The 10,602-nt window shown below is 41.8% G+C and overlaps 1 pseudogene; it reads left to right on the top strand.

Annotated features, from left to right (window-relative positions):
- Positions 1 to 3,907: 3,907 nt before the first annotated feature.
- Positions 3,908 to 5,863, top strand: LOC139112888 (uncharacterized; annotated as a pseudogene).
- The last annotated feature ends 4,739 nt before the right edge of the window (positions 5,864 to 10,602 follow it).

Genomic DNA, 10,602 nt, shown 5'->3' with positions numbered 1-10,602 from the left:
CCGATTTTTTACGCAAAATACGACAAAGTTTTACAATCTACTGAAAAATCTAAAAGACCTCACGCTCCGAGAGCCAACTTATCCGAATAGAGAAAGGCGGAGTTAGGAGGGCAGAATTCACAAACACACAGACAAACAAAGGTGAAACCGCCCCCTGATTTACTCGAGCGAGCCGGACGTCGGCCTGGCGATCCGCCGGACAGCGGCGGATCGACGCGTGTGCGGGATCCGGCCGGGGCGAGAACAGATACGCACTGTTCAATATATCTTAACTTTATTTCTATTCTGGCTTACAAACGTATGTACAAAAGAAATGCTATTTACAATGTCGACGCGGTCGCTAGTTTCGCCGAATATACGCGGGTTTTCGCAGCAACGCGCCGGGACTCCGGCGGCACGCAATGTTTATCGTCGCGGTCGCGCAACGTCGGTTTTTTTTTCGGTATCGATTATCCGCGCAAAATCTTGCTATTATTACCGCGGGTTTTCACGCGTCGCGAGATGTGATCGGCCCATGAATTCGTGCGTCGCGTGAGACAGGATCTGCACGTGGTGGCCGGCCGCCGAGAACTCTCGGCCGAGGCGAAGCACACTTCACCTCGTGGACGGTTCGGTCGTCCGGTAATCGGTATCGGAAAGGAAGCGGCGGCTGAGAACGCTCAGCGGAGACGAACTATCGTTGACCCCGTGCTCGATTGCGGCTTGTGTTAGGATCGGAAGGCGCGGCAGCGGATCGGAAACTTGTCGTGCTGTCGCGCTGGATCGGATCGGAACTGAACTCTAGATCTGAGAATGGCCCCGTTTTATCTTCTTTTTCCGGCACCTCCTGAGGAACACCTACTCCGAGTGGGGGCCTTCCCAAACGCCACAGTCTGGCGTGGTTCGGGCCGGAAACTGATCCGCGGCTTCGCGTACGCTAACGGATCTCCATTGTTTGCCCGAATGCGGATTTAGCCGGCGAGACGTTCTTTCGGCGGAATTCCGCTAAGTCCGCGTTTATAATATCTTAAAAAAAGGTGGGCGCATCGCGCCCTTTGTTCTGCCCGGCGGATGATCGGTCGCGGCAGCCGGTCGGTGGACACCAGAATGAGATGCACGCGGGCATCCCGTTACAAACGGCACAAAGTAACTTCACGTGAGAATCGAATAACATTTATAACAAGACGATTTATTACTAACCAGAAATTAACAGAAAAAAAAGATTGAACAAGTTATGCGATTGCTCGACCGTATTTTAAATAACATTCACGTTTTTATGATTAAAAATCGTATCAATCCGCGAGCCGTCCTTGGATGTTTTGGTGCCGGCCACGCGCCTGCAGGCAACAAAATAACAACAGAAATTATCCGCGGAATGTTACCTGTCGTTACAAATATCACGAGCCCTAAATCCCGACCTTGGCCGCTGCCGAGGGCTCTTCGTGAAAGTGTAAACGACAAATTTTCTATAAAATGTACGAGCGCGACGAACAACGCAAGTGTTAATTTATGCCGGCTCCCCGTGAGGCTCGGCCAACTGAAATCGGACGCCCGTCGAAAGTCACTCGTTAATTCTACTTGCTCAACATGAGACGAGCCACACCAAAAAGTATCGGGCCCGAGTAGCCCGGTATGTGGCCTGGTATCGTCTAAACACGTGACCGCCTCCCCGAGAAGTGAATAGCTGCTCAAAATAAAAAACGCTTTAAAACGGGTGGAAGACCTCACAGAAACTTTCTACTTCCGGTCCTCTCTCTCTCTCTCTCTCTCTCTCTCTCTCTCTCTCTCTCTCTCTCTCTCTCTCTCTCTCTCTCTCTCTCTCTCTCTCTCTCTCTCTCTCTCTCTCTCTCTCTCTCTCTCTCTCTCTCTCTCTCTCTCTCTCTCTCTCTCTCTCTCTCTCTCTCTCTCTCTCTCTCTCTCTCTCTCTCTCTCTCTCTCTCTCTCTCTCTCTCTCTCTCTCTCTCTCTCTCTCTCTCTCTCTCTCTCTCTCTCTCTCTCTCTCTCTCTCTCTCTCTCTCTCTCTCTCTCTCTCTCCCTCTCTCCCTCCCTCTCCCTCTCCCTCTCCCTCTCCCTCTCCCTCTCCCTCTCCCTCTCCCTCTCCTCTCCCTCTCCCTCTCCCTCTCCCTCTCCCTCTCCCTCTCTCTCCTCTCCCTCTCCCTCTCCCTCTCCCTCTCCCTCTCCTCTCCTCTCTCTCCCTCTCCCTCTCCTCTCCCTCTCCCTCTCCCTCTCCCTCTCCCTCTCCCTCTCCTCTCCCTCTCCCTCTCCCCTCTCCCTCTCCCTCTCCTCTCCCTCTCCCTCTCTCCTCTCCCTCTCCCTCTCTCCTCTCCCTCCTCTCCCTCTCCCTCTCCTCTCCCTCTCCCTCTCCCTCTCCCTCTCCCTCTCCCTCTCCCTCTCCCTCTCCCTCTCCCTCTCCCTCTCCCTCTCTCCTCTCCTCTCCTCTCCCTCCCCCTCTCCCTCTCTCCCTCTCCTTCTCTCTCTCTCTCTCTCTCTCTCCCTTCCTCTCTCCCTCTTTCTCTCTCTCTCTCTCTCTTTCTCTCTTTTTCTTTTTTTTCTGGCTCTCACTCGCTCCTTACGTCTTTTAATCGTCCCGATAGGCTTGTTTACTAGACGGATTTGCTTGTCGTCTGCACCGGTCACTCGCTATCACGGAAAAGCTCTTTAAATTGATTTAAATATAAAAAAAAAAAAAAAAATTTAATTAAAAAAATAAATTTTATAATGTTACTGTTATTTATTATAGTAAGTTAGCTTTTTGAAATAATTTAAATATAAAAATAAAAAATCCAATTAAATTAGAAAAATAATATCCATAATATTATTGATTTTTATCAACTAACTCAAAAAATACCGGTCGGTCACCGGCATTACGCATTGCTTGCAATAAGATAATCCATAAATATTTAACATTTTCATGTTGTGCGTAACCTAAATAGCACAAAATGCTGGTAACATGAGCACAAACCCCGAGTGTTCGAACACCAACTTTGCACATATACAACAATAATCTCGTATCGAATCATTGAGTATTCAATTTTGAACCAATTAATATTTAATCCACAGCTGATGTTTAGTGGCATTTCTAAATCTAGAATAAATTCTACATCTTAGAAAACCGAGTTTTATTATGAGTTGATCTAACAAGGAAGGTTAGGTAATCCAAAAATTCAAAAAAATATGAAACTGTATGCATGTAGATTAGATCATCCGTAACACAAAACTGTGTTTTGTTTGTGCTAAATTTCACTTTAAAGAGGTGAAACCACCCCTTACAAATAGAAGGGTTATTTGAATTTTTTGATATAACTCAAAAACCATTTAAGATATCAAAAAAAGTTTTATACAAAAGATATATAGCAAAAACAACTACATTTTACTGCAGTAACAGAATTAAATAAAAAAAATTTTTTAACAAAATTGTTTATAAAATTACAAAAAAAAAATTTTTTTTCTAATTCTATTATTGCAGTTAAATGAACGTGTTTCTACCATAAAACTTTTGTATAAAACTTTTTTTGATATCTTCAATAGTTTCCGAGTTGTATGGAGGAAAGTGAAAAACCTCTACATATGAAAATACTTTATTTCCGTAAGAAATATTTTTAAGCTGCAGCTCAAATTTTTTAATTTATTTGTTACTCTATATGCGTAAAGCTTCTCTTTTAAAAGATTTCAATTTAGTAATTAATCATGTCACCGCCACGGGGGCAGCACCTCGTGGCCGATCGCCGGCGACGGATCGATATCGATCCGTCGTTCGATAATTGCCTCCGATTCTCGAAGGCGTTGCCGGTTCGAGGCTTATCAGTGTTCACTCAGTCGTGCCAAGCATCACCTCGTGTGCAACAACGTGCAGTGTGTTTCTCTCAGAATTCTTACTCATCGTGCTACTCATCGTGCTACTCATCGTTCAACTCATCGTTCAACTTATCGCCTTGTCTCCAGTACAACTCATCCAGATCATTTTCGCCCTGTGCAACACGCCAAGAATCTTCTGGAAGACATCACCCTGCAGCACGAGGCGTGTTGAACCTCGTGCTCAGTAGCTCATCACATCTCGCAGCGTGTGAACTCACGATTAATATAATTGTGACTCCTTGTTAAATTGTGTGCGGATCTCATCTACCGGCCACGTGCTCAACGCGAGTCTTCGCGTAACTCATATATTCGAAGGACTAACACCCGCTTTTTCGCGTTAAATAAACCGGCCACGACCGCGTAACATCCCCGCGGCGTTAAATGTAAAATCTCATTTTGTAATACTCATTTTTATACATTTAGAACTCATTTTTTATACACAACGTAATATGTACTGCAACAGTTTGAAAAAGCTTGTGATAGAAAAACTATTATACATGATATGAATTTAAGATTATGGGCCTTGGAAGCAAAGGATCAAGTGGATTTACCTGAATTTAAGACAAGTAAATGGTGGATTAAAAAATTTAAAAATGTACATAAAATTGTTTCCCGTAAGATAACAACATTCAGGACGCAAGTTACGCTTGAAAGTATAGAAAATCTACGAGATACCGCAGAATCGTTTGTTTCAAACGTAAAATCTAGCATTCCAGTTACTGGAGTTGAAGAAATTTATAATGCAGATGAGAGTGGCTTCAACCTTGAAATACATTCTGGGCGAACATTGGCGAAAATAGGAATGAAAACAGTTGAAGCAACGGTTCAATCAGTATCTGCTACGACACATAGTTACACTACAATGCCGATTATTTCAGCAAGTGGAAGTCTTTTTTCATCATTATACTTGGCTTTAAAGGAATCTACTGGAACATTTGGTCCAAGAGTGGAAGAATTTTTCTTCGTCTAGTTAACATCTATATTCAAGCATCGAAATCAGGGAAACTTACATCTGAACATTTTAAAACTTGGTTTAGCGAAGTGTACCTACCGAATACTGGTCGTAAAAGCATGCTACTACTTGACTCGTGGACGGGACACTGCCCAAGCCAGTTACAGCAATTGATTTGAAAAGAAAAAGAAGTACAATTTGCAACCATCCCAAAAAAGACGACGGGTATAATTCAACATTTAGATGTGTTTGGATTCCGGATTTGTAAAAATTTTGTACGCACATTTTCAGATAATGTAATTTTCCAAGAGAGAGATGTCAATTTGTATTCCCGTAATAAAATAATAAAGTTGCAATCACTAACGCACAATCAGCTTTCTTCACCTAGGTTAAAAAATCTTTTCAAATATGCTTGGTTTAAAAGCGGATATGTAGAAACGCATCCTGAAGAATTTAAAATCCTGTGGATTTCTGTTACTTTAAAAATAAAAAACAAATACCTAAATGTAAAATTTGTGGAATGGATGCTTTTATACGCTGTGCATGGTGTAGTGAATATTTCTGTTTTAAACATTTTTATGAAAAATACCATTATTGTACTAATTATAATCCGTAATTTTTAGCATATTTACCGTTTTACACTTGAACATTTCTTACAATGTATAATTATGAATCGTATGTACAATCAGTGAATGTAAACGTTTCAAGTACGTACAAATAATCTGTTTAAATATATGAAAAACAATGCAAATTTATAGAAATTATAATTTAAACATTGTTACACTTTTATACAAATTTCCTCATTAATATTTTAAGAGTCAAGAATCAGAAACATCCGCATTAAATTAATCGGAAAATTTGAGAAGGTTATCGACACAACCTGACTCTGTTTCATTTTTGTTGTTATTTCTCGTCATTCGACAGATCGCGCAAAGTTCACATTTACTTTCAATTTTATAATCAGTCACTCGAATTGAAGCACGAACAAAAAAGTTTTATATTAAAGATGAATTATTGCACACAAAGTTTCACAATGTTGAATATTTAAAGATTCTCTAACTTTTTTTGATGGAAATCTTATTATTATTATTAAGCTTATTATCCTGATTATATTTTTGTTTTTATAATGAGAAGCTTTACACATATAAAGTAACAAATAAATTAAAAAATTTTAGCTGCAGCTTAAAAATAATTCTTACGGAAATAAAGTATTTTCATATGTAGAGGTTTTTCACTTTCCTCCATACAACTCGAAAACTATTAAAGATATCAAAAAACGTTTTATACAAAAGTTTTATGGTAGAAACACCTCCGTTTAACTGCAATAATAGAATTAGAAAAAAAATATTTATTTGTAATTTTATAAACAATTTTGTTAAAAAATTTTTTTTATTTAATTCTGTTACTGAAGTAAAATATAGTTATTTTTACTATAAAACTTTTGTATAAAATTTTTTTTACTATCTTGAGTAGTTTTCGAGTTATATCGAAAAAAGCAAATAACCCTTCTATTTGTAAGTGGTGGTTTCACCCCTTTAAAGTGAAATTTAGCACAAACAAAATATAGTTTTGTGTTAAGGATGAACTACTCTACATGCACACAAAGTTTCATATTTTTTTGAATTTTCGAGTTGCCTAACCTTTCATGTAAGTGGAGTTCTTCAATGTCATGTCTTTGCAACTTATCTTGAATTTAATACGGTGCCAACTCTATTTGATACGTGCCTACAATCAAATTATTCAGATAATCTAATGTTAGTCGTGGAAAATCAGGTATGTCATTATCATCAATTAAAGCTCATCGACTATTTCTCCTTTTTAAACCTTCAACTTCAACGCGTGCTTGAAGGTCATTTTTTGTCCGTGCCTTTGCTAGCATACCTTGCGCTGTTTCTCCAGTGGCGGTTTGCTTTTTTATTAAAGGACCATATTTATTTATGATAACTTCAGCAATGCGATAATAATCGCCGATGTTCGTAGCATGAATGATTAGAATAACGTCACGCAAGAATTTAAAAATAGACTTAACGTGTCCATTTCTAGCCTCTACAATCCAGTTCATCTTAGTGATTAAACGGGATTGATTATCTTCTTCTGTTGTTAACTGACTTTTATTAGGTCGTAGTAAATCAGGCATTTTATATGTAAAATTATTTCGTTCAAATAAAGGAATAGAAATGGATAATAAAAAGAGAGGCAGAGAAAAGACAGAGAGAAGGTAGCCAGGTGAAAATGGGGTATAAAAAAATGTGGGTTGACAAGGAATTTTGGGTATGGGACAAAATGAAAGATGACCTGAGAAAGTGGTCGGAATTAAAGATAAGGGAAAAAGAGGAGGAAAAGAACAAAAAAAAGATAATGGTAGATAAAAGTAATATGAGTTTTTAGAGAAAGGCGGAAAAAGAGAAGGTGAAGAAAGTGGAACGGGTAATGGAAGAAGTATGGAACGAGAGAAGGAGGAAGAAGAAGGGAAGAAAAAAGAAGTAAAAATAAAGAAAAGAAAAAAAGAAAGTATAATGAGGATAGGTTTTTGGAACGTGGCGGGGATGGAAAATAAGGATAAAAATTTTTGGAAAAAATTAGAACAGTGGGATGTGATTTTTATGTGTGAGACATGGTTGCAGGAAAAAGGATGGGGAAGGATCAAGGGGAAGTTACTGAAAGGATACAAATGGATAAGGGAAGAAGCAAAGAAAAGGAATAGGAAGGGAAGAGCAATGGGGGGCATGGTAATGGGATGGAGGAAGGAGTTTGAAAGGGAAAGAGAAAGAGAAATGGAGGAGAAGAAGGGGTATTGGGTTTAAAGATATGCTGGGGAAGGGTGAAATGGAAAATAATAGGAGTTTATATTAGTGATAATATGGAGGAGGTGGCGGAAATGATGAAAGGATGGATGGAGGAAAAGGAGGAAGGATGTAATTATTTAATAGGAGGAGATTTTAATGTGAGGACGGGAGAGGAGGGAGGAATCTGGGATGAATTTGTGGAGGAAGAGGGAGAGGAGAAGAAAAGAAGATCAAAGGATAAAAAGATAACAGGGGAGGGTAGGAAATTATGTAAAATGCTGGAAGAGGAGGGGTGGGGAATTTTAAACGGATGTGTAAAGGGGTGTTGTAACCCAAACCCCGTTACAACACGATACATGACGCAGGGCATTTCGGAATAAGTCTCTCGTAATTAAATAACCTCGGAGGATGCAAGATCAGCAACCTCCTTAAGAAATTAAATAATAAAAGAAGCACGTGCGAGAACTTATTGCCGAAATCGCTGAGGTTGCATTCGCCGAACTACCGAAGTTCGGCATTGCAACCCGAGGAGGCCAAGGCCCTGCGTCACTATTAAATAACCGCGGCCCGTCACGGACGGGCAGTCGCATTATAGTCCGTACCGTAAACTGAGAGCGGTGATAACGAAAGTTCGGTCGCGTGCCAAGTAAGAGGAGACCTCGCGGAGCCGAGGACGCGTGACAACGCGAGTACGTGCGCCGAACCAACGAGGGAACCATAGGGAGATAGACAAGTACAACAGTGTAATTGAATAAAACTCTAATCTTTTTATTTAAAACAAATCATTTCGCCCTCCCTCACGGATCCCGAAGGACGGACCCCGTGCACCGGCCCCGGTGCAACAAAAGTGGTGGCAACGGTGGGATCCGCCCTCCGGGAGGCGCAGTCGCCTACTCTGCGACGGCGAGGACGATTTCTGGAACAAAGATAAAATCAAAGATTAGTACAAAAATTATTAACGAGACGAGACGGACACAACAGTGAAAAAGTATTGAGTCAGCAGTAGACTCAGTACCTGAAACCGTGATAAAAGAAAGGAAGGAAGAAGCGGCCAGACAGTGCGACGAGGAAAGCAGCATAGCGGCCAGGCAGTGCGACGAGGAAAGCAGCATAGCGGCCAAGCAGTGCGACGAGGAAAACTACATAGCAGCCAAGCAGTGCGACGAGGAAGCAACATAACGGCCAAGCAGTACAACGAGGAAAGCAACATCGCAGCCAAGCAGTACGACAAGGAGAGCAGTATAGCAGCCAGCAGCAAAGCAGATCAAGCATGCGAATCACAGCGTTAATGTAAGTCCGAAAAATTTTGTAACCGACCGACCCATGTCGGATAGCGAATTAGAATTACAACGCCGCGTTGCAAACAATTCGTGGCTACACAGCCAAGCGGCTAGACGAGCGTTACAGCCGACACCTGTGCGACCATTACGAGTCGCCATAAACGCATTAAACGACATTAGGAACAGGGTACGCCGCGTGTTAGAATACGAAGACGATCCCGCGACAGAAAGCGAGGAATCAGTGAATGTTATCACGCCGCGCGAATTTGATTTTGGCGAAATAGACGACGCGTTATTAAACCGCGGAGACGGAAATATTGCGCGCCGTACACATAATCAAATACTCGCAGACACCCCGAGCGACATTAGCGGTATTTCGGACAGGGGAGAATTCTCGTTAACGTCATACGATAGTAGCGTGTTTGATCCCGCGGAAATTTTCGCAAACAATTTAAACACTACCCGCGAAAAATGACACATAATTACTCATTGCTGGACGGAGCGGTTGGGGAGTACCGGAGATACTCATCGACAGAGAGGTAAACGCGTTGCGAGAGTTACATACCGCGACGCCACACCCGACACAACGACAAGAGCGATTATTAGAACAAGTACTCGAAAACTTGCGGGAAATGAATTCCCGAATTGTTCGCCTCGAACGTCGACCAAACGAAAACCGAGAGACGCGGGGAAATCAAGAACTCATCGAAGGAAACGAACGCCCGCACGGAGAAGTACAAAATAGACCGACAGATCCGATATCTACATTTAAACTTAAGGACGCACGAGCAATGATTCCGACGGTAGACGGAACAAATCATGCTCAAACGAAAGAATTTTTAAAGGCATGCGCGTACGCCGCGAGACATGTCGCACGCGAAGATACCGAAACGCTGTTAGAAGCAGTACTCTGCACGAAATTGAAAGGCGCCGCGCTACTAGATTTCGACGCAAGAGACATCACGACGTTTGACCAATTCCTAAAAGAATTCGAAAAAACATATTTGAGAAAAAAGGGGACTTCGCGTTTACAGACAGAAATGAGCTCGTTGAAACAAAAATACGGAGAAAGTGCAACTACCTACGGACTACGCGTACAAAAAACCGCGATGGAATTATACGAAGCGATGACGGATGAAGAAGAAATGACCAGCGAACAGAAACGGACGGTTTTAAAATTAATACAGCGACAAGCGTTACATTATTTCCACATGGGATTAACAGACGACATTAAAACAATGGTCCGCTCGCAACATTTCGAGACGTTAAAAGACGCGATAGAAGGCGCAGTGGAAGAAGAAAAAATAAGGATAACGAAATACAAGGGCACATATGAGAAAGCGCGAACAAACGAAACGCACGAAAAACCGCGATCATCAAGCATTACATGCAACAAATGCGGGAAAGCAGGGCATATAGCACGCGAATGCCGAAGCAGCAAACACATAAACGGATTTAACTTGCCGCGAGCAGAAACACGTGCGAGGATCAATAACACAGAAAAATTCTGCACACACTGCAGAAAGCCAGGACACACTCGAGACGAATGCTGGTCAATGAACGGAAGACCAGACACGCGATGGCAAAGAAAAGACAACAGACAAACAATACGCACAAGACAATCACCCGCGATAAACATAGCTCGCACAAGTAGGAATAGAAAAGAAACCAGCCGAAGCAAAGAAAGCGGAAGCGAGAGCGAAGAAGAAAGACAGAGACCAAGAGTGATAAGAGCGGCAAGAGAGTATCA

This window comes from Cardiocondyla obscurior, unplaced genomic scaffold, assembly GCF_019399895.1.
Source record: "Cardiocondyla obscurior isolate alpha-2009 unplaced genomic scaffold, Cobs3.1 scaffold60_0_130978, whole genome shotgun sequence".
Classification (NCBI taxonomy): domain Eukaryota; kingdom Metazoa; phylum Arthropoda; class Insecta; order Hymenoptera; family Formicidae; genus Cardiocondyla; species Cardiocondyla obscurior.
Note: the sequence above shows the minus strand (reverse complement) of the source record. Positions and strands in the feature narration are given on the sequence as shown.